At 44.4% G+C, this 24,321-nt stretch overlaps 1 protein-coding gene and 1 long non-coding RNA gene across 6 annotated transcripts in view; one reads left to right on the top strand and one right to left on the bottom strand.

The window, feature by feature from the left end:
- The window catches only part of Myo5b (myosin VB), a 301,927-nt gene that overhangs the window by 195,082 nt on the left and 82,524 nt on the right, over positions 1-24,321 (bottom strand). Inside the window, exon 1 of one of the 2 annotated variants that reach the window (XM_076912462.1) lies at positions 658-754. The exons of the other annotated variant lie outside the window; for it this stretch is intronic. The gene's annotated coding sequence lies outside the window, so the exon portion shown is untranslated. Of the gene's footprint in view, positions 1-657; positions 755-24,321 lie in introns of those variants that run through there. 2 annotated transcript variants of the gene reach the window in all.
- LOC143434270 (uncharacterized) lies at positions 151-22,961 on the top strand. 4 transcript variants are annotated; one of them, XR_013103619.1, is made up of 10 exons: positions 151-328; positions 700-838; positions 1,600-3,259; positions 8,771-8,958; positions 10,673-10,896; positions 11,347-12,814; positions 20,048-20,308; positions 20,667-20,887; positions 21,297-21,589; positions 22,485-22,961. It is a non-coding gene; the product is annotated as an uncharacterized LOC143434270 (long non-coding RNA). The 4 variants fall into 4 exon arrangements; XR_013103620.1 differs by lacking the exon at positions 22,485-22,961 and having other exon boundaries at positions 1,560-3,259; positions 21,297-22,143; XR_013103621.1 differs by lacking the exon at positions 22,485-22,961 and having other exon boundaries at positions 19,960-20,308; positions 21,297-22,143.

The following is a 24,321-nucleotide window of genomic DNA, read 5'->3' on the forward strand; positions in this document are numbered from 1 at the left end:
CAGTTATCCAGGTTCTGGACACAGCCGAGTTACACTGTTTCCTCCAGTACCATTTAGTTTTAAAATAGAGATGTGTCCCGACTCTCTAGCTCTAGTGTTCCCAGGGAAAACACGAAGGCCACTCCCCCACTGTCTGTGAGGAATGCTTTGTCGAGTCTGTAGTCACCGCACATACAGGGCTGAAGAACAGCATCGTGTTATGGCACAGCCATAGCTCACAGCAGCAATGTCAACCACCCCAATACCAGCAAACTGGTTTCTTCTCCATTCTAACCACCCAGGTCCACATTCAACACCTGGTTGGTAGGCTGGTATAAGCACCCGGGAGGTAAGTGCGATCTGAATGAGCAATGTCCCCCTATGGTGGTAGGGCTGTTTGGGGAGGTTTAGATCAGCAGTTCTCAACCTGTGAGTCGTGACCTCTTCAGAGGGGTTGCATATCAGATAGCCTATACTTCAGATATTTGCATTATGACTCATAATGGTAGCGAACTTAACGATATAATGTAGCAATGAAGTAATTTTATGGTTGGGTCACCACAACATGAGGAACTGTGTTAAAGGGTCGCAGCATCAGGAAGGTTGAGAACCACTGGTTTGGATGATGAAGCCTTGCTAAAGAAAGTATGTCAGAGAAGGGGGTTTGGGGACACAAACCTTGCCTCCTCTAAGCTTGTCCTTTCTGTTTCATGCTCACAGTTGAAGATGTGAACGCTCAACTTCCTGCTCTGGTCGCCATGACACTTGCTGCCCTGACTCTACTCCCTCTGGAGCAATAAGCCCAAGCTCCTCCTGCAGAAGTTGCCTTGGTTATTGTGTTTATCACAGAAACAGAAAAGTAAGTAATACCGATGGCTCTGGGCTGCTGCTGACCATCCTACCAATGCAAGGGCAGTCTCCAAGTCATCAAAAAACAAACGAAAAACTCTAAACATACATACTGCTCAAGTATTAATAAAAATGATTCTAGTATTGCCTACAAATATAGAAAGACAAGAACATGAAATAATTCATCTTTCAGTGTCAGAGTGCTTAAAAACACCCTTTCACTTACAGGGTAAGACTCATGTAAGACATAATGATCTGGTACAATGACCATCCTGACCACACCCCTCTGCACTGCTATGCTCACATCTCAAACCTCCAGCCACCTATTTCAACACTGTTACTACCTCTCCTGTCTGTGCCCCTTGGCTTGTTACAGTCTACATGTCTTCCTAGTCCCTTTCCCCTGCTATTGCTACTCCAGGTGCAGCTGGAGTATTCCCTTGGGCAAAGAGTTTTGTTCCTGCTGCCCCTAGGGCCTCTTCTTTTTCTTTTCTTTTTTTTTTTTAAGATTTATTTATTTTATGTATATGAGTATATTGTCTCTTGAGCATCAGATCCCATTACAGATGATTGTGGGCACCATGTAGTTGCTGAGAATTGAACTCAGGACCTCTGGAAGAGCAGTCAGTGCTCTTAACTGCTGAGCCATCTCTCCAGCCCTCCTCTTCTACTTTTAATGCAACATTCTTGAAGTTACTTCATTGACTTGTATGCATTTCCCTACTCTCCAGAGCACGAGTAACATGCTGTCCATCTTTATGCTGCATGCAGATGGGACGGTCCTTGCAAAGGGCTTGGCACAAGCTGATGGGGATGGCTGAACACATGAACGCACTCCAGCACTGTGGATTCTTGTTTCTTCCAGCAAGAAACTACAGCCTGTTTCACCCCAGAAATGCTAAGTATAGTTCCAACTAAATAACCTGCCAGCACAGGGAAGGCACCAGCTCAAGAACACCTGGGCACCAGATTCTGTCACGAATCTGTCAGCTCTGCACTTCCCTCTGCAGAGTTGCACAGCCAAGGATCCTGTCACTTCCAGATCTTATCTGTGAGAAGTTCTAAGCACTGACAGATTGTGCACTGAAGACTCAAGAAGCTTTGATGCAAAAGATGTTGCACCCGAACGCATGTTTGGTAGTCCTTTAAATGAAAGAGCATCAAGAACAGCGTTTCTAGCACCAGCCTTGTGACTGTGAGGATCATCCAGTGACAGGCCACTAAGTCTTGGGCCTCTGTCTTTTAAAAGAAGAGTCAATAGCTAACTTCTAGAACAGAGGCAGCGAGCAACTCCAGAAGCCACCTTACATAATCAACAAAAGGAAAGGATTATGAAATGCCCAATGTTCACTATTGCCTGTGAGGAGAAAGCGGGGTGCAGTTTCACTGAGGCTCGAGCGAGATCCAGTCCCAAGGCTGCCAAGCACCCCGAACACCTCTCACAGCAGAGATGCAAAAAGAGAATGCCGAGTATTGGTGCTCAGAACGCCTTGGAATCTGGAAATGGAATGGATGGTGTTCATACCAGGTCACTTCTCTCAGTTCCTCATTTGTAGAGTTGCCTGTCTGCCTCAAATGGCATCAAAAGAGAAGGGCTTTCCGCTATTAAACACCTCATATGTGCATGCAATGACAGCGTGAGGCACAGTGACATTTTTGATGGGATTTTTCTGTTGGGAGCTCATAGCATAGTTACACAAAACGTACAAATGGCAGCACCCAGTAAGTGGTACATACGCCACAGTGTTATAGAAAATCAACATGAGGTTAAGCTTAGTGAGTGGGATCAGGCCTCGGAGAGGCCAAGCAGGGGGCTACCAGGGCCAGATAAAGGCTACACTACTCACTGAGAATGCCTGGAGGCAGAAATGAAACCAGGGTTCATATTTCAGGCAGGAGAGTGGAGGAGAGCTCTGAGGAGCCAGGCCAGGAGAGCAAGGAGGCAGGTTGGAGTCACAGCTTGGCATGGCAGAAGATTTAGCCATCACCAAAATAATAATAGTAATAATAATAATAATAATAGAATTCTTCTCATCTAACCCTTTATTCAAAAGAAACCAGAGGAAGCTCATGAGTGACCAGTAAAGGAAGGAATTGGCGCATGCTTGGAAGGGACAAGCACAACGTAAATACCAAGCTTCATTATTGCTGCTCTAGAACTCAAGACTAGTACCACGGATGGGGTACCCAGACACAACAACTGAAATGACTGAAAACACCAACCAAACCATTGAACAGTTTCCATGAATTTAATCACTCAGTAATGCGCTCTTGCAAGAGGGGAAAACACCAAGAGCCTCTTAAGAAGCTGAGCCAACACCATCATGCCAAAGTTAATTAAGAGAATGCTCTTCCTACAAGAATTCACAGAGAGAGCAATTAGTTTTCCAGCCCATCATTCTCCTGATGTGCCCTGTCCTCGATGGTCAAGGTAATGTCCAAACCTCCTCTGTTCCACTCATCTACTCAGCCCCCCATGTTAGCTACATGCTATAACCTGCTGGTATCTTCTTGTCTGGCCATCTGGCTACTACCTCATGTGCAGGACTCACCAAGGACCCACACCCACGTATCCCACACAGTGTCTGGATTTGGAGTCTAATGTGTATGATTAATATTTGAAAAACTGAAACCGAACTCCATCTCTTCCCTGATCTTCTCTCACCTCTGAAAAATGATATGACAATCTACTTGGTTACTATGGCAAAAAAGCCCAGGTGTTATTGATCTTTCTCTCTCTCTAGACATTCTGTCAGTCATCAGGCTCCTTAGTTCTGTCCCCCTAAGGCACCCTGAATCTGCTACATCTCCATTTACCCTGTATACTCTAGCCTAGCCCAGTGGCCAGTGTCTTCCTGGAAGGGTCTACCAGACCATGTTGCTTCTCTACTTAAAATCTCCCCCATTTAAATGAGATCTGAATGTAGGTTGTCTCTGATCTCATCAGAGCAGCTACACCTGTGTCTTCCCTTCAGTCCTTGAAATTAGCAACCTTCCTGACCACGATCTGCCTGGGGGATTCTCATAGATTGTACTCTCTTATCTCACACTCTCAAGTCTCACCTCAGAAATTAGTCTAAAAACAGGCTCATCGATCACTTGTTCCCTGACAGAATTTCTTTGCTTCTCCTGTCTGAATAGCTCAGGTTCATTTCCTGTCTCTCTTAACCCTCTCAATGTGAGTTCCAGGCAGACACATCTTGTTCTGTCCACTGGTCCATCACCAGTGACTGATATGTGGTGGGCACTCAGGCACTTGTGGGGGACCCTCATTCGGGCCCGAATAGCCCACGCATGCTACAGATGCTTCACTGCTGAAGCGATGGCCATGTTTCTGTCGGTATTGCTTCCTGCACTAACGTTCAGTGGGAAAAGTCTCTCTAGACCCTAAGAGTCTAGAACAAATTCTCAGAAAAGATATAGGCTGAACAATGAGATACCTCAGATAGGTGGTATGGTCCTGAGGAATCTATGTGTATATGTGTCTGGGGTGGGGGTTGGGAGAGGGGGTTTGTGCACATAAAATGCAGTATCAGTGAGGGCAAGAAGAAGGTGTCAGATCCCCCAGAGCTGGAGTTACAGGCATTTGTGAGCTGCCCTACGTGGGTACTGGGATCTGAACCTGGGTTCTACACAAGAGTAGTCCACAGTCTTAAGCCATTTTTCCAACTCCAGGAATCTAAGTTTTAAACACCCACTAGACGGTGAAGGTGACCAAGGAGGTCCATACATAGGCGTGGTGTCACAGTGCAAGGTAGCCTATGGTTTCTTTTCATGGCTGTGAGACAGACACATGGATCAAGTCCCCTGGGCACTACTGTGTGTCAGCTGCCACACTATGTTCTCTAGCCATCTTCAGTGAGTTCTCCAAGCCCTTTGGCACAGCATTGGTGCTATTTGTAAGCATCCTGGCGCCTGCGACCCACAGAAGGCACATACATCTTTTTCTGTCCAAGGACCTGGCAGCAAAGGCAGAATGAACCTGGACCCTGCTATCCTCAGGATCCTTCCTTTTGTAGCCACACTGTGGTGGATAGCCCCGCCTTGTATTTTGCTGTTAATTCCACTTTCCTGGGAGGGGCTGCAGAGGAGTGGATCAGTACTCCAGTACTCCCAATGACTTGTGGTGAACCTTCTGTCCACCTTAATTTATAAAATAAAGTCTAGAGCCAGAGATTGGGCAGAGAAGGAGAGGTGAAGAAAAAAGGCTTGGGGGGAGGAGAGAGAGAGGAAGAGGAGGTGACAGAAGAGGAAGATGGGGGGGTGACAGAGGAGCAGGAGGTGGAAGGACAATGGAGGAGAAGCATGTGGCCTGGGAAAACTCAAAGTTATGAAGGATCTCATAGCTGGGGAATAGAGTAGTATAATGGTAAACCTGCCCAATCTAGGCGTGCAGTTTATATTCATAATTATTGAGTTGTGTTTTCTTGACCGTTCTTATTTGGGTTGGAGAGTTACCACAAGACCACACTACCCTCTTCCCCTAAAAGACACCAAGAGAACGCAAAAAAACCCGATACAAATACATCTTGAACACTCAATATGGGCCTAGCTTTCAACCCTAAGCAGCAGCTGGAGCCAGACTGACTTCCAGTTCATGACACTCCTTCCGGCCACCACGGTGGTTTCATAAGGTAAGTATTGGTGGCGACTTTCAGTTCTACCAGTAAATGCCCATCCAAGGCCAGGGCATGGCTGCTGGTGAAATGATTGCAAGAGCTGGGCTTTGCTGAGCAAGTGTGATCACAATGGCAATCTGAGGACCAAAGAGCCTCAGGGGTAACCCCTGAACCCTCCAGCGAGCTCACTCTGAGAAACTGCCTCAAGATGAAGTCATAGCCGTGCAGGTGACAAGCCAGGAGAACTGACAAGCTATTTCCTTCAGTTTTTAACTGCTAAAGGTGGGGCAAAGAACAATTACCAGCCAGAGGCAGGACTCATTGTTAACCACAAACACCAGGAGCATGTCGGAATGCTTCCCCTGGCGGTGGGGACTGAACAGACAGAGTGCTTAGTTGTGAGCTAACTTCAGGAGGCAAGAGAAAACCATGCCATGTTCCCTTCAACCCCAAACATCCCAGGAGGTCAGGCCTGCCTCAGCAGGATGAAGCAATAATAGTAATAATAATAACAGTAATAATAAATAGAAGAGAAAGAAAGGTATCCAAACAAGAAAAGCACACCTTCATGCCAAGTCACATATACTAGCTGAAAGTCACACCTCACCTTTTCATCTAGAACTGACAGTTACTGACCAGGAATATAAACTGTTAGTTCCAGAACCCATTTACCCAGTTAACAGCCTTCAGCATTAAGGAAAAGACAATCGCTCTGGTGAGCCCACCCAACATCATGTATCTATTCCAAGCAACAGCCATGCAGGCAAGGGAGGTGCCAGTCAGAGACATGCACAGTGGCAGTACCACCTCCCAAGGCCTTCCAAAGCAAGTACTTCCCAAGGTGCATCAGGCATTTCTTCTTGCCCTTCCTTTCATTAGCTCGTCACAAGCCTTCAGTGCATGAGCCGAAAGGAACTGGAACCGATAGTTGCTTCCCATAAAAGTCCCAAAGCCAGTCGAGAATCACTTGCAGCAAGCTATGTCATCCTTTACAAACTGGCCCTTCCCAGGCCTGGCTGGAAACTCTGCCTTGATAGCCACGCCTTTGAACCTTTGTCCTCTCTCCCTCAGGATCTGTCAGGAAAGGTTAGATAAGAAGCAATTAAATAAACAGAGGCCATGGATTTAGGAGAGAGCCAAGGAGGTTACATGAGGAGCTGGAGGGGAGAAATGATGTAATCATATTTTAATTAATAAAAAATGTCATTGAATGAGTAGCTTGACAATGACTGACAATCTCCCTGGAGTGTCAAGTCAAGAAGGCCACACTGGTAGGCTTGCATCTGAAACCTTGGCACATTAGCTCATGCCTATAATCTTGGCATTTGGAGAGGCTACATAGTGAGTTTCAGGTTAACCTGGGCTACTGTTATGTGTACTATGTGTATTTCTCTTTATTAGAAGTTGCTTTCAAATATATTTAGTGTGTGTGTGTGTGTGTTGTGTGCAATGTGTTTGTATATGTGTGTTTGCATGTACACAAGTCCAGGTTTGCAAACCTGTGGACTTAAATGAATAAGTCAGAGGAGACTTCCTCTATTGTTCTTCCACGGCACAGGGTCTCTAACTAAACCAGAAGCTTGCCATTTTGGCTAGGCCGGCTGGTTAGCTCTTGGGATCCATTTGTCTCTACCCTTAAAGTACCGTACTGTATAGGTATGCACAGTCATACTCTCTTTACATAGGTGCTAGGGATTTGAACCTGGGTGTTCATGGTTGCGTAGTAAGTATACTTACCCATTGAGTTGTCTCCCTAGCCCTACATATATTCCTATTATATGCCTATAAAGATGACACTGTTTTTTCAAGAAAAAGATATTCTTTATATTGGGATTTTTTTCTATTTTAACAACAACAACTTAAACAGCAAACAATAAACAAAACAAGAACCTAGGATAATAAATGGCAGGTGGGGTTCTTTTGCTTGTGGTTTAAAGGACATAATCTCGGATTAGTGCAGGCCACGGGCCTCAGAAGAAGCTTCTTTGTGTAGTGGAAAACAGTTAATGCAGAAGCTCATAAATGGTCAAGGTACAGAGATTAAGTGACTGGGGGTGCTCAGACATACACACAACCTGGAGAGGTGCTCAGACACACATACACACACAACCTGGGGAGGTGCTCAGACACACACACACACAACCTGGGGAGGTGCTCAGACACACACACACAACCTGGGGAAGTGCTCAGACACACACACACCACCTGGGGGAGTGCTCAGAGACACACACACAAACACACAACTTGGGGGGGTGATCAGACACACACACAACACCTGGGGGGTGCTCAGGGACACACACACAAACACACAACTTGGGGGGGGGTGATCAGACACACACACAACACCTGGGGGTGCTCAGACACACAGGGAGCATCTGTATCATACACAAACACACACACACTATACCACACCTGGGGGTGCTCAGCCACACACGGGGCATCTGTATCACTCTCTCTCTCTCTCTCTCTCTCTCTCTCACACACACACACATACACACATACACACATACACACATACACACACACACACACACACACACACACACTGGAGTGCTCAGCTCAGGGTACATTTGTATATCTCCAAGGCCCAGAACCATCACACAGAGGGAGAAAAGGACTGTAAAAGCCAGAAGTCAAGGAAGACCAGGGTCAAACAGTGCCCTCTGAATGTGGGCACCACTGTTTTCGTGAACACACAGCAGCTGTAGCTGTCTATACAAGATCAAGGTGGTCAACATTATAGCCAGGAGTGAAAATGGGTTCACAAACCCTCACCCTAACTGAGGAGCCCTCACCCCAGCTGTGGATAGCTGGGAGGGAGGGAGAGTTAGTGTGTCTGTGTGTGTGTGTGTGTGTGTGTGTGTGTGTGTGTATGTGTGTGTGTGTGGAGATGTGCATACAAGCATGTGCATGTGCGTGGTATGGTGTGTTTAAGGGCATGGATCCCAAGAAGGTCTACCATGCTCCAGTGGAGGGTCCCGGGACACCCAGGAGAATATGGGCAGCGCAGATTGGTGGGTTAGTAAAAGAAAGGAAAAAAAAGAGGACCCAAAGTTGGGGCTTAGGTAAGTAGGGGTGGTTCTGGTGGAGTTAGTGGGGAAAAAAAGAGCTGAATACAGTCAAAGAGTAGTGTACAGCATTCTAAAGTGTTAAATACAGTTTAACAAATAAAACCCAAGTGAGCAGGGGGACCTGACAGTCTGTTGAGGGCCTGTATGCTTGTGTTTCATCTTTTTTCCACTCATATATGAAACCCAGGAACTGGGGGCCGCTGCATCCATGGTCCAGTTTGTAGTAACATGCGTGGCTTCGCCCTTGAACAGGATTACAGGAACTGGGATGCCACTTGCCTCCCTGCACACTTACTACAGGGAGAGGCCACGAGAGAATGGGGAAGGGGAACACAGAGACCAAAGCTGAGTGGCAACCTGTATGAAGACGCCACGATTCAACCTAAAGAAAGGTGGCCAGCAGACCGCTACCCTTTACCCCAAGGCTCCCTGCTCTCAAGGTAAGTTTCCTATTACAGATCAAAAGAGCCAGAGGGCAGGGAGCACAGCTCCTCCACTGGTCCCTCCATGCTGCAAAAAATAAACTGCATTAGCCTTCACCCAACATGCTCCCTGGATTCCCCGTTTCCCCCGATATTCCCAGGACAACAATCCATTGTGGACTGGAAGAGAAAGTACATGTTCCCACACAAGGCAGCCATGCTGGGACTTCCCACAGCTCATGCTCTCTGAAAGCAACAAAAGCCAAGCAATGAAGGCCAGAAGGGAAGTGAAGACAACAGAAATACAGGCATCGTTGGGATGTTCCTTTTTTTTTTTTTTTTTTTTTTTTTTTTTTTGAGTCAATCCACCTAAACGCAGAAAATAGATAGGACTTTCCAAAGACTGGTGTCTGTTAAGCTAAAGCCAGAAAGGAGGCCCCACAGGGGACAGGCCACCTTTCCTAAGTCAATCTAAGACCCCTGAGCACCCTGGCAACAGGCTTCCCTTAGGTCCCACAAGGCTTGAGAACACACTTCAACGGCCTTTATCAAACTTTTCTATCTGTGTCCCCTAATGCCAAGATGGGGTGGGCACACAGCTGCCCAACAGAATTCTTTCCCACCTTTGTACACATGTGAGCCGTCAGAAGCATTCAACCTTAGCCTCTACAGAATTTTAAAACAGTGCGACTCTATGAAATACCACAAGAGAAGAGAGAGAAAGGGGGACAAGGAGGGGAGGGAAGAAGAAAAAGCGAGAGGGAGGAAAGAAAAGAAGGAACAGGGGAGGGGAAGGAATGAAGCCCTGACAAAAGATATGAATGGATGTGGGGTTGCCATACATATGTTTCTAGGCATACAGAGAGGGAAACTGCTCTAAGAATCCACCAAGGCCATGTGCAATGTCTTCTGTGAGAGTGATGCTACTTATGTGCCCAGAAGACATGCCTATGCATGTTCACCAAAAGGCAGGAATGAGACTACTACACGCAGCTTTTTAAAAAAAAAAACAATTGCCCAAACTATGAACAACCAATGCCCACTAACAATAAAATGGACAAATCTCAGGCTATTCCTGTCATAGTACGTTAATATCAGAAATGATACAGACCAAACCCCAAGTTCACACAATGCTAATTCCAGCTGTAACACAAGCATAACACATACCTCATACTCTATGCAAGCCCCAAAGCCAGGTAGGGGATAAGATCATCTGGACACCCTTATCCTTGGGAAAAAATGGGGCCGAAAACTTCCAAGAAGAGTCACCTCAATAGCACGAGTTACATTTTTGCACTTTATACTCTTGCATATTTTCATGGGTATGTTTTATTTATTGTATTTATTTCAGTACAATTAACAAGGACTGTAGTGACACTTTCATTCTGGTCTATGGCCTCAGTGTAACTCTGTCTGGTTTTCCTCAAATCTTTCATTAATGTGCACATTAAGTTTAAAAACTATGTTCTAGGAAAATGTGACACAATCTGTGGCTATTCTTCCTTCTCAGAATGCTCAAACATAACCCCCGCTCCCCCAACTGCTCCAGTGTGAGCAAGGCCATAGAAGCCGCCTTCTTCCCACCAATCACTGTCATACGTCCCCTACTTTCTCTAAACGATGATGCCTGGTTAAGAAACGAAGCCCTCTTAAATTCTTCCTTTGGGTTGCAGAGCCCCTCACTTTAGCAACAGAACAGAGAAATCTCACTATTACTCCATTACTTTAACAGTCTTGCTAACACTGGAGACCATGAATGAAAAACTGCATGAACACCCGAGCCTCTTCAGCACAGCCACTTGGATTTCAGTAGACCTGGTGTCCCCTCCAGAGTTCTACCAGATCAATCAGGCTTAGAGCTTGGGCAATGGCCCAGCTGGGATGTGTCCAACAAACATCTGCCCTGGATTCTCCCGAGTCTACCATAGCTGGGTCTCCTTACCACAGGGCTACAAGGTACCTTTCAGTCACTGACCAGGAACTTCTGGTGGGGGGGGGGGGGCTGCTGCTCTTACCAGTACTATTCTTGTCAAATTTTAGTTAATTATACTAAAATGTCATAGATACTTGCTATTTTAGTTATTTCTAAACAATCTGTGGCATAAAATATATTAAAACACACTCACCACCATCAAGTCTCTAGGATTTCCATCACATCAAAGTGCACTGGAGCCATACCTTTGGTTACTTTGTGGGTTCTTTCCTCTTCCACCCTTCTCCACCCCTCCTCTTCCATACTTTCAACCCCCTAACATTAGATAGGAGGGAAAAAAGGATAGAAGGGAAAGAAGGCAGAATTACTGTTGGACTGGTCCCTGCTGGTTAGGGGTGCCAAGTTCCTTGGGGCAAGTTCGATCTTCACCATCAGGATATCTAATTTTTTTCTTCTTCTTGTTTCTTCTTTAGGCACTACTACTGAACAAACCAAAACCAACAAGAACAGCAACCAAACAACAACCCACCACTGCCTCTCAGGGTCTTAACATTTATCTACCCTCTGAAGAGTCCCCAGAATTCCAAAGATCACACAATTGCAGAAACTATCTGCATCTGGCAAAATTACTCCTCTGCTAGAGCATGAGGCAAATCATAGCTGCTGTCATCGATCTGAAGCAGCCCCATATTCCATATCTTGGATTAAAATGAAAACATTCCCCCAAAATACTTTTTGTGTTTTTCAAAGAAACCAAAATTCTCACTATAGTACACACAAGAGATAACTTATACATCAGTACTATTTTCAAAGGCACAAAGACAAAAACATCGAAATAAGTAAAATGGCAAAATGGCACTAGGCAGACAAGAGTGCAAAGCCAAGTTAGTATAGCCTGTTCAGCGTTGGAACAGCCTGACAGATCAGTGGGCTGGCTTTAGTGTCAAGGTTAAGAGGCATATGCTCCCAGTTCTAGAGACTCTATATCTTAGTTCCCAGAAGCCATCTGGGCAGCCTCTCAAGCCACAACCTTCCAGAGTAGCCCTTTACAAGGACCTTGTTGTATAAATAGCATTTGACCTGAGGTCAACAGGTCTCTGTGTGCATTTACAGGTAATCCCCAGTCAGCAGAAGGCTCCTCAGTATTAGGTGTTAGATATAAGAAAAATGGGAGTGGAAAACAAGAAGAACACAGTGTCAAAATTGCTAAATAATACGCACTTATGAGTCATGTACTACATATAAAAGACTGCATAAGAAACTGTTGACACAGCCTAAGGGAACACCATAAAGACTGCACTCATAGTGCTGCTTGCTGAGAGTCCCTGAGGCCAAGGACAGGCAGCTCGGCAGCTGCAGTCTTTGATCTCTGAGTCACTGGCTGCCATCCTACTCTGACTCCAGCTCTATGGTCACCTTTAGCATTTCCTTCAAAAGCTCAGTTGGGTAAACCAAGAACTGACCAGGAAGCAGACTGTGGACAATATAGATTTTTTACATTGTGTTTTGCAAGCTGAACTTGGAAGAAAATTTTGAATGATGGCAACTTCCAATGTCTTCCAATAAAACACCTGCCATTTTCTTCTCAGGTGACTTTATAATCATCCTCCCCCTCCTCCTCTAATGTTCAACAGATCACCTAAGCAGGGATTTGTGCCAGCCCTTTCAGTAGAGGTCTCTCCTTGAGATTCTATCTTCCAAGCAATCCTTATATAGCTTATATACTACTTGAAGACACCATGATATTTGGCAGTTCTGGATGAGGAAAACCTATTTTCCAGAGCCCAGGAGAGATTCTCCAGCTCATTCCCAACCTCTTTATCCTCACTGAAGATCACAAAGACCTTCAGGAAAACAAAGACCTTCCATTTAAAAACATCTAACGAAACACTACCTGCTATCTCTGGACTCTCTCAGCTGACTCACTCAACCTGTACATAGGTGAGTTACTTACCAGCTACCGTACAGGGGGAAAGAATATGCAATCCACGAGCCTCAAGTTGTGGCTCAGTCACACAGCACTAGTGCCCAGGAGAGAGGACAATATAGCAGGTCTCATGTTTCTGTCCATGCTGCTGACCTATCAACTGTAAATGGGGGAGGGGGAGGTCCCCCTGATTCCCTCATTTGCTGGACTTGCTGGACTACCTCATAAAATTTACACAAGTGCTTTACCGACACAGTTCATTATAAAGGGTATAACAACAGCCAGGTAGAAGTATACAGGATGGGGGGATGAGGGCTCAGTCTCCATGCTGCCTCCAAGGGTACATAGTCCCTTAGCATCTCCATGTGTTCTCCAACCTCAAATTATTTTCAGACTCCATCATTTAAGGTTTTATGGCAGTTTCATTGACATAGGAATGATTACTTAAGCTACTAGGCAATGGTGATTAACTTCACCCCAGCTCCTCTTACTAGAGGCAAAGCAGTAGAACTGATAATTAGTTAAAACCCTCTCTCTAATCATGGCTTGCTTGGCATTCTTGGCATCAGGCCCCCATTCTGAAGCTATGTAGAGGTTGCAGCCACCTTGGTAATATAAAAAAAAGACACTAACTGCCAATCAAGAGAGTCCCATGGTTTTAGAAGCTACGCATCAGGAACTAGAAATAAAGACCAAACAAACCCCAGGCATACATATTCTGTGTGATATGTGGGCACCAGAGCCCCCCTCCCCCCAACACACACACACACACACACACACACACACACACAATGACAAGAAAGATTTCTTGTCCTTTGATCAAGGACAGTTGACTTCTCTTTAACATGTGGTCAATTATTCTTCACATACACAGGCTGACTTGCAAAATTGGTCCCCATGGCCACATATGACAATTGATGGGATAGGCAAGTACATTCTACTGGTACACCCAAGATCATCAGGTATTTCAAGTTTACTTATCCTTAAGACATCTGGTCTACCTCCAAGGAGACTTTCACTTTAGCAAATTAACAGTATCACAAGGACATTTTCATGAAAAATTACCAAATGACTTTCATAGAAGACACACTCTAGCCAGACAGCTACAGTATCTGTGCAACTCCAGGGAGTAATACAGCGTATCTCTTGTGCCTTGGTGTATCATGAGGTCTCTTCTAAAAAAAAAAAAAAAAAATAGGTGGAAGAAAATTCCACAATACAATAAAGCTTTCTGAACAAAACCTGGCACTGACTGAGCCAACAGTAGCACATAGTGTCTATTTGAGCTTCATTTTTCCAACCTATAAAATGAAGGGGAAAGGCGAAACCATAATCCTTTACTCAGGATAAAACAGGCAGCTGGGTACTCATGCTCTCCGCTCTCTGTGTGAGTCATATTCAGATTTTTTTATGACACCATTTCGACTATTTACACTGCTCTCTCCAGGCCCCTTTATTTCACTCTTTCTTACAGTAGACTCATAGAGCTGAGACTAATACATCCACGAGGGATCTAAACCACACCGCTGGTGAGAGGGAGTGACTGAAAGGAAATAAGTTCTCATCCTGATATCCCATCAAACGGATCTCTGGCACAAAGATGGTCTTATGCAGTTTGGACTTAAACATTTCAAGCCCCAGGGAACTTCTTATTCACACAGCAACTGCTTTACTTGCTAGAGGTTCTGCCTTCCGGGAAATTTCAAACCTATAGGATATATGGTCGACAGCTCACCACTCCCTCTAATGGTGATGGCAACAGAACTGTTTATCCTTTGGAGAATGTAAAATTGCTACTGAGTTCAAACCTCAGGATTTCTTCTGAGATGTTAAGTGGGGAAGAGATTATTCTCTCTCAAGAAAATGTGGTGGGAGTAAATTTGCCTGGCTCTGCCCTGTCTTATGATGCATCAGTCTAGAACAGGTTTCTTTGGCCTAAGGCAGGACTTTAAGATCACTGTCACCCACCTGCCAGTTCAGAACCATAAAATCTCTAGGCAGCTTCAACATAGTGTCAGCAGCCTAGGAATCTGTCCTGGTATGTTGCCTAGACCATCACGCATGACCGTTTTTCCATCATACTAGCAGCCTGGGTTGTTTTTATTAGGAAAACACAAGCATCGCTGGAATCCCATGCATATCCCCTGCTTTTTACAACTTTATAAAAATTGGAATCCATAACATCTGTAGCAATGACTAGCCAATAACCAGCCCAGCCCATTTCCAGGCTAAACAAAGAATGCTTAGCGTGTTACCTTTCCCAGAGACACCAGCTACTCACCCAGCAGTGCCTTTTTGAAATTATATATCAGATGAAACTGGGATAACCGGTTGAAACCTTAAGCTATACGGTGATGTAATAGACCATAAAGGTACACAAAGATAATTTAACACACAAATGCTGTTTAGGATAGAGCTATTGCCCACAGGCAAGGGCAGCTACTCAGAAAGGCAGAAACCTGCCCTGTGTTATTGCCTGGGAATCTGGATTTCTCATTTCAGCAGTTGTCCTTTTGACTATGGGCTGAACACAGTGTTCACGGAAGGAGGAGGAAAACAAAAGACATGATTGTCCATCTACTCTTGCCCCACCCAAAACTTGAAATGCCTCCGAAAATGTTTTAATGATTTTTTTGTGGGAATATGATGCTTTTATGAAATTCCATTTTTTAAAATTTTTTTTGAGAATTTCACACTTGAATTCTTTATTTACATAATTTCTACTCCTTCCCCCTTCTCCAATTTCTTCGTGTCCCTTATTCTCTCAAATTATTCTTCAATTCATATTGACTTATATGTATACATACACACACTGATACAGACACACACACTCCATAAAATCCATTTAGTGGTGCTCATATGTACACGTGGTTAGGACTGAGCACTTGGGATTAGATAACGTATCAGGGATCTCACCCCTTAAGAAGACTGATTCTCCTCTCAGAAGCCATTGGATTTCTATAGGTCTTTATATAGGGGAGGGGTCTTATAAACTTTCTCCCACTGTCAATAGCATGCTGATTGGTACCATCATTATAAAGGTCTTCTTTAGGCAACCATATTGTTGAGATTTCATAAATGTAGCTTCCTGGTCATGTCTAGAACACAGTCTCTATCAGCAGGTGTCTTGTTCCTCTGGCTCTTACAATCTTCCTGCCTCCTTTTCTGGATTTTTTTCTGAACCTTAAATGAAAGGTTGTATTGTAGTTATAGAATTGGGTCTGGGCACCCCACAGTCACTTTCTGTCTGCATTTTGACCATTTATGGACTTCTGTAATAGTCTTCATCTATGACAAAAGAGTTTTCTTTGATGAGAGGTGAGAGTTACATTATCTGTGGGTATAAAGATGTGTATTTGGAATATAGTTAGAAACTATATTAGTTTGGAAAAGTCGCAGTAGTTGGTTCCCTCCAGGGTCTCTAACCTTTCCATGTGTGAATATTTTGGCTATGTTTATAGTAGCAGACATAAGTTTCTGCCTATTGAGTTGGTTTTAAGTTAAATTACAATACTATTGGTTACCCCCAAGATACCAAGTACCACTATTGCACTCTTACAGATATCTTGCTGGGCTGGTTATTGTTGTTGTCCATAGACTTTGGGTCTGGGGAGGAATATTGATTGGGTTTTTTTCAATGCTGTTGGTTACCACCAAAATACTAGGTGCCACTATTGCACTCCTATGGATATCTTGCTAGGCTGGTTATTGTTGTGGTCTTTAGGCTTCAGATTTGGGTAGGAATATTGACTGATTCCTTCCAATCCCCACCCCCATCATCTGGTATAGCATCTTCTACTATTGGAGTTAGACCTAGGGCTCCCAGGCCAGTTTCAGGTCAATTTCTCCAAGTTCTGTATCTGAATAACAAATACATCCTCTCTCAAATTTGTGGATCCAGGATCTAAATCTTTAGATTTGAGCACCTAACCTAAAGCAACCAGAGTGGCCAGGAGAAAGGGACCAGGGTAATGTGGATGAGGTAGAGCAGAATAGCAGAACACAGGTACAGTGAGGAAGAAAATGGGGAAAGTGGTGGACTTTAAGTGCAGAGGAGAAGGGTAATATAGAGTAAGGAAGAAAAGGCAAAGAACACCAAGGGTGTTTTAGAAACAGAAACACACACACACAATATCATACATATGTATACATACATACACACACACACACACACACACAGAGTTTAAATAGAGCTATGCCACTTCCCTTTAAGAGCTATAAACTAACAAAAACTCCAGTGCCAGGAATGGAAAGTCTCCTTTGAGTTTTGGTCAGGGGAGTCCAAGAGACTCCCCAAATCATGTCATTTCTATTGCCCCTTTGCTGTCTGCCAGAAAGCAAGGCCCTATTTCTCAAGACATTACATACTTCAACAAAGATCTTGGAGAAATGGTATTTTTCATTCACCAAAAGACTATGGGATGCCATAGTGCTGAGAGGAGAGTGTTGCAGATCACAGTGAAGGTGGAGAAGAGTGTTCTGAGGAGGGATGACAAGAGGGGTGTGGCCACCTGCTCTCTGAAAGCTGGGATAACTGGCTTGCCCTTGGGACTAGAACCTATAGATCTTCCATTATGGTGCCTCCACAGCTTCTCTTTGGAGACATTTTCTAGGTGCAAAGGTCTTTCCTACTCTGTTACTTTTGCAAACCCAATACCTCATTTTTTATTCTCGGCATCCAGGGAGAAGTTTTCATACCCATCCTGATTAACAATCCCGCATGAATAAAACATTCTTAGATCCATTAATTCACATAAATATCTAAGAACCAGTGTGGCAGGTGCCAAGGCACATGGACGATAAGAAACAGTTCCTTGTGGCACCAACCGACACTTTACGGTGCTTGCCCTCTGCTCAGTTTGCTGAGATCACATGTAGTGTCACACTGAGTTGTTAGACAATTATGTGAGTAGCCAATCATACTATGAAAAAGTCAGTAGAGATGTTCCTCAAAGAGTTGCCAAAACATCTGTACAAGTTAGGCCTTCGATGTTAGCTGCCTAGCCTGGGCTCAGGATGGACCTTGGCTACCATATAAATGCCGGCCATTATCTGTATATTGGAAAAGGTAGTTTTACAAAATGTTTGATGTCTTGGTACAAAGACCTGATATAGGTACTGTTGTCTGTATTGCGGTTTCCATCTGTCTTGAAAGCTTGGGCTTCAAACTGAATTTCTCAGCATGACATCTGGTCTATAAACACCCTTTTAAAGAGATTCACTATAAAACAGCACAGATTTTTTTAAATACAGAAAAGTTACAACAAGTATCCATATCCCCAACACTCAGTGTTAATTTTTTTTTTTTTATCCAATTCCAACTAGGGAATTAAAAAAAACAAAAATCAAAATAAGGCCTTACATCACATCTGTGGGATTCATCCCCAACCCAACACTGCCATCTTGACCCTAAATCCTGTCCGCTAGGCTACCTTGACAGTGGGGTTGATTCTTGCCCATGTTTGTGTGCCATAACTTTATAAAGAGAAATCCTAGAATTTCTAAAATTTTGATTGTATATTTCAGATAAATGGTAACATAGTATCCATTCTGTACATCTTAGAACCACCACAGACTTCATCATTGTTGCTATACACATATCTTGTTTACCCATTTTAGGATTCCAGCATATGGATATAGTTATCCACCCATCCCTCTATTGCTACGCTTTGAAAAGTGTTTAGCTACGAATTCCTTACACTATCACTCACATGACTATGTGTGCTCTACACCATTCATGCACTGGAAAACCACTGAGAAATTATATGACCTTTGGAACCAAAGGTAAAGAACTTCCTTGTAGAAATGCCAAGGAAATGAACTGGGTCTTTGTATGGAGAGCTCACAAATAGACAATGGTTGGGGAAATAACTCAGGGGCTTTATGCATGAGAGACAAGCACTCTACCCCTGAACAATAATAACCCAGCTCCAAATCTTCAGAAGATTCCTGTTTCTCTATCTAAACTCTAAATTAGCTCATAAAGAATAAACTAGAAAGAGCAATACCATTCTCATGGCCTTCATTGTGACATGTCCTCTTACACAACCCAGAGTTTACCCTCTTTCAAGGACCCTATATTTAAAAAGAAAACAAACTGTCTCTTTCTACTAATTGCCAGGATTCTGCATTTGAGCACACTGCCATTGAAAACATATGCATCTACACATACATCATTGTATAAAGTGATTTATAGCATGCAGTTCATCTCCGTATTTCCCAACCTCTGCTTTGCATGTCTATCTTATCTATACATCTAGATCATAAATTTCCTTGGAAGATGACTGGTGTATTATGCATCTTTGCTTCTTCCAAAATTCTTGGCCCAATAGAACGCCTATGGCCATGCCTGACAAACCTTTCTTAATGAACTCCATTACTCCCAGCTCCGGGAGCATCATGGCGGGGCTGTCTCCCTAAAATAATCATTTTTCTTTGTCAGTCATGTGACCTTCTGGAAGATGAGGCATCATTTAAAAGTACATTTTAACTTACTTTTGGCCAATACATAATCATATATTTTTATAGGCTACAATAAGACATTCCAGTACATAGATACCATTTATAACCATTGGGTAAGGGTAACTGGTGGTCTGGCTTCTCAAAACTTTGGTTTTGGAAGAATGGAAATCCTCTTGTATCGGTTCTTAAATATTTAATTGCTGTCATAGCCTGAGAGCTGCAGGGCACTGGGAGTCAGCCCTACATTCAGATCCAACCCTATGTATATTAACCATGCTCTCCACTCATGATTATACTATATTCCCAGAATCTAGTAACCATATTCTAATCTCTTAAGTAGCATTTTAAGCCATTCTCTGAAGATCAGTTTATAGGGACCCATAAGGACCTGAGATGTAAACCTAGTTTCTTTCTGAGGAAAAATAAATAACAAAAGGCCTTTGTTTGGCACATGTGAGTCTCCCTACAAGAATGAGACCACTGATCAGAGACAAAGCCTAGAAGGATGGCATCCACCATTGTCACCTGTCAGTGGGCATGTCTCCACACCCAGCTGGGATTCACAGTCAATGTTCTACAATCAGCATTTTTAGGATTCTGAGAAATTACAACTATCGTATCCTGAGTGTGTCCAGGCCCTGCACCCTGTGCCTCTACCTAACCTCTCTTTTGGGGGATTTTTTTTCTTAAATCAAAGGTTTTCTAAAGTATAACTTGAAGTCAGTAGTGCTCAAGCCTTTGATGTGCTTCAAGTCTCCCTGCAACTGACCTGCCATGTATTATAGTGCAGCACAGAGGAGCTACTACCTCTTGGATCCATCTGGAAGGAACATCACTGCATTACTGCATCCCCCATCCAAGGACCACAACATCCTCCAGTACCAACAAAGAACTTCCTTTATAGAGATGTAAACAGGCTATGTTCCAAGTTCCAAGCTGGAATTCAGAATTCACATTTTTCCATGGCAACCATCCTAGAAGGGCTAGGTTCCCAGGATAGCTCAAACAGTCTGGATGGATAAGATGCATCTCCGGTCACTCAGCAGGTATGTACTTGGGCCTCAGCTAAAGATAAAGAGGGGCAAAGATATGGGACATAGATATGGTGCAGACACTGGCTGACAGATCCAATGAAAGTGGAACCAAGTCCTTGTCTGTCATTCAAATGCATTGGGATGGGGGTGGGTTATAAAGGACTTGCTAAATGTTTGAAGCACCATCTTAAAAGCCTTGACTAGCCAATGCATATTTAGTAGTGTAGGTAGGTATCTATTTCCCTCCTATGTCTACACTGATAAACTACTAAATCCCCTTCAGGGAAGAGAACTCGTATTTGACACATCTCTTAATGCTTTTATTCTTTCCCCTTCATTGCGACCCATCCTTGTGTCCTTGGAAATGTAGTCACAACCATCACCTACAGTAATAGAGCTACAGTTTATAGATGATTCTTCAGAGAGGCCAACATCCGCAGATCTCAGCCATTATCTTGCAGGATGATGTCATGGGGTGGTGCACACTCTGAAAAGAGTTGCTTCAACGCAAAGATGCTAGCAGCCTCCAAACATTGGCTCAGCTCTGCCAACTTTTCTGTCTTATTGGCATCTGAAGTGACCTCTGCCAAGGTACAGTTGAAAGAAGACTATTTGTTTTTAAGACGAGGCTTTCTGCCTCAGAGCCTCCTGTTTGAATACTACACCTAATTAAGTGAAGCTCAGCAGTCTGCCTTCTGTTCAGTTTCTGTAGAATGCACCTTCCATTTGCACATAGGTGTACCTTGAATATATCCAGAAGCTTTTATGCTAATGGACTTACAGGAACGAGGGGAAATGGGGCTAAAGAGACAAACTTAGGATGCTTATGCATGGGGGCCATCCTCAAAAGTCTTGGGAGCAGATCAATGAGATTGCTGGTTTAGGACAGCCCCAAGGAAAGGGCCCACGGGAGCTGTGTGGCCCAATCCTCTACCCGTAGACTTAGGCTATTTCAAGGCTGTTACTTCATGAGATTCATGCATCTGGTCTGCTTCTGCAGGTTTCTAATTTCAGCTGCAGAGACAGAGTCCAGGAAATGAGGCAGACACATATAAAGGCCTTCAGAAACAAAGAAGATTCCAAATGAATAACTGCTTGCCTTGAAGGGATTTCAAATAAGAGGCTCAAAGATGGAAAGAAAAGATTAGAAGAAAATGATAGACCAAAAAACCCACAGAAGCAGACACAGCCTGGAGCTGAAATTCAGAGAACAGTGATGCGAGAGGCATTCCTACATTTGAAATTAAACGGAGCCAAGGAGGAGAAAGGTTTCGGGACAATGTGGAGCCCAAGGTCAGGCAGGGTGATGGGGAGGGGACTGGAGTGTGCAGCCCTGCTTCTGGGTCCTTTCTAACTCTCCTAAAGGTGTGCTTATAGCTCAGAACATTGGTGAAGATTCAGTAAAATAGCTTAGTCTACTCTAAGTAGTGTAGACGAGTTACAACAGTGCCGTGGAAACCAGAGGATGACAGGAATGTCTGTCAGCTGCTTAGCTGGATTTTGAGACTTTCCAACAGGGTGAACCTCAGCTTCCTAAAAACAAAAACCTGCCATCACAGATGAGACTGTGACACTCTGGGGCTCAGAATAGAACAGGAGGGGAATCAGTGAGAACTAGTGAGAAGGAAGGAGGCACGGAGGGTGTTCTGCAGCAAGTGCCCCATTATTTTCTAACAATTATTAGAGGAGAGGGGGAGAAGGGAGAGGAAGGGAAGGAGGGGGAAAGGGAAAGGAAGGAGGAGGAAAGGAAAGAGAAAGGAAGAGAAGTGAGAGGAAGGAGAGAAGGGAGGAAGGAGAGAAAGAAGGAGGGAGAAAAGGGAAGAAGAAAAAGGAGGAGGAAGAAAAAGGAGGGAAGGAGGGAGAGAGGGGAAGAGGGAAAGAAGGGAGGAAGGAGAAAGTAGAGGAGGGAAAAAGTGGAGGAGGAAGTAAGGGGAGGATAGGGAAGAGGGCAGGAGGAAGAAGAGGGGAAGGAGGGAGGAGAAGGAAGAGGGGGAGGAGGGAGAAGAGGGGGAGGAGGGAGAAGAGAGGGAGGAGGGAGAAAAGGGGAAGAGGAGAAAGAGAGGGAGGAGGAGGAAGAGAGAGTAAGGGAACTGAACAGAGGGGAGGTGAGAGAGTCAGTGACTCAGTCAGTTGTTTATTAATTGTAAAGATCAGGCTTTCTTCAGTTTCCTCTCACCCAACCCACCAGAAAAGAAGCATCGCCGGCCCTACGTCTGAGCCTCGACTGTGCTCTTCTCTCATTCTTCTGGAGCACATGCTATCTGGGTGCTCCATCACTCACACACTGACGCAGACTGCAGATCGTATGAACGCAAATGCCGCCTTGCCGTTGCTGATCCCCCATCGTGATTACCTACACGATCTATTAGAAGACCTCAAAAGGACTTGTATGACTGTGCTAATCAGACTTGTTCCATCTGGCTAATCTAGAAAACCTGTCTGAACTCAGTATGAGGCATCCCAACCTCCCTGAGCATGTGCAGTGCTGCTGGATGCGTCCTAACTTGACTTAGCCAAATTTATTTAGATACACAAGCTACAGTCTGTTAAAAACCATCCCTAGAGGACAGCGGTTCTCAACCTTCCTAACGCTGTGACTCTTGAATGCAGTTCCTCGTGCTATGGTGACCCCCAATCATAAAATTGTATTTGTTGCTACTATTAACTGTAATGTAAAAATCTGATATGCAACCCCCCCCCCCATGAAAGGGTTGCTCGACCACCCCAAAGGGGTCATGACCCCACAGGCTGAGAATCTCTCTTATGGAGCAGAGTAGTTAATGCACCTAACAAGAGTGTTACCGTAAATCACCAAATATCAGCCAGTGGTTGCAAAGCACAGAACAGCCAAGCCTCACAAGGTTCCCCAGCCTGTCTTTGCTACCTCAAGAGGCAGAGAGAGGTTGTTATAGGTCTGATGGCCACAAGGGCCCCTCGGCACTGGATCATGTGCCTTGTAAAGTAGAAAGAAACCGGAGGAAACTGGAGACATCTTGGTTTTGGAAAGAAATCACCAACCAGGAGACCAAAGCTCATCTTAGACAAGGAGGGTGCTACCACTGTTCTGTGTGCAAGAGCACAGCAATGTAATGACAGGGCAAGGGCCAACTTCTTACGGTGTGGGCCACAACCAAGGTTCACAAGAGACTACTCAGGAGCAGGACAGTAGCTCCTCCCGGGTACTACCCACAGTGGCATCCCCTCCACAGTATGGTTTGCCTTGAGCCTTCCAGCAAGCAGCTCACTGTGTATGTTTATGTGGGGCTGTGCTTTACTGACACCAAAAGATCCGTGGTCTCACACACTGCTGTAAGCAGCTCATTGGTCTATGCATGTACTGTTCAAATACAGTGTGTCAAGCTGTAGTTGACACACTGTATTTGAACAATTAAAGCAACAGGCACCAAACCCAGCCATCCTGTTGTCTAGTTTCTAGTTAAATTATAATATTGATATTAGGTGTCCCCCAAATCCTATCAAAACCAACACTAGATTAGCCTAGGACTGGGCTATTTCTCATGATGAAAATGTTCCGGAAGGGAAGTCTTCCATGCCTTATAGGTCTCAATGTAGATTTCAGAACAGCTGAGCTGTGTGGTACCCATCAGTAGCATAGCTGCATGGAACTGGACTGGCAGGGGAACGATTCCAGCAGAGGCAGGATTTCAACAGAGGGCAAGGAAAGACAGACTCAGAAATGAATGGAGACAAATCTCATGTAGTAGATCCTGTACAGAGCCAGCTTTTCTGTGTGATCCAGGCAAGTCCATGCTCTTGGACAGTAAGTAACTCAGAACCAGCAAAAGTTCCCTGAGTAGTGAGCCCAGAGCAGTCACCTGAGAACAGCTCAGATGATGGCACCTCGAATCCATGCAGCCTAGCTCCTGGAGAAGCAGGAAATGTCCCAGCAAGTTAGGTGTTCTGTTCCCCAGGTGCCATCCTCAGTACCCAGGCCACTGTCAAAATCATAAATGTAGACACTCCTCTGGATGATGGGAAGAACAGTGACTTTCACATGAATGACC

This window comes from Arvicanthis niloticus, chromosome 14, assembly GCF_011762505.2.
Source record: "Arvicanthis niloticus isolate mArvNil1 chromosome 14, mArvNil1.pat.X, whole genome shotgun sequence".
NCBI classification, from domain to species: domain Eukaryota; kingdom Metazoa; phylum Chordata; class Mammalia; order Rodentia; family Muridae; genus Arvicanthis; species Arvicanthis niloticus.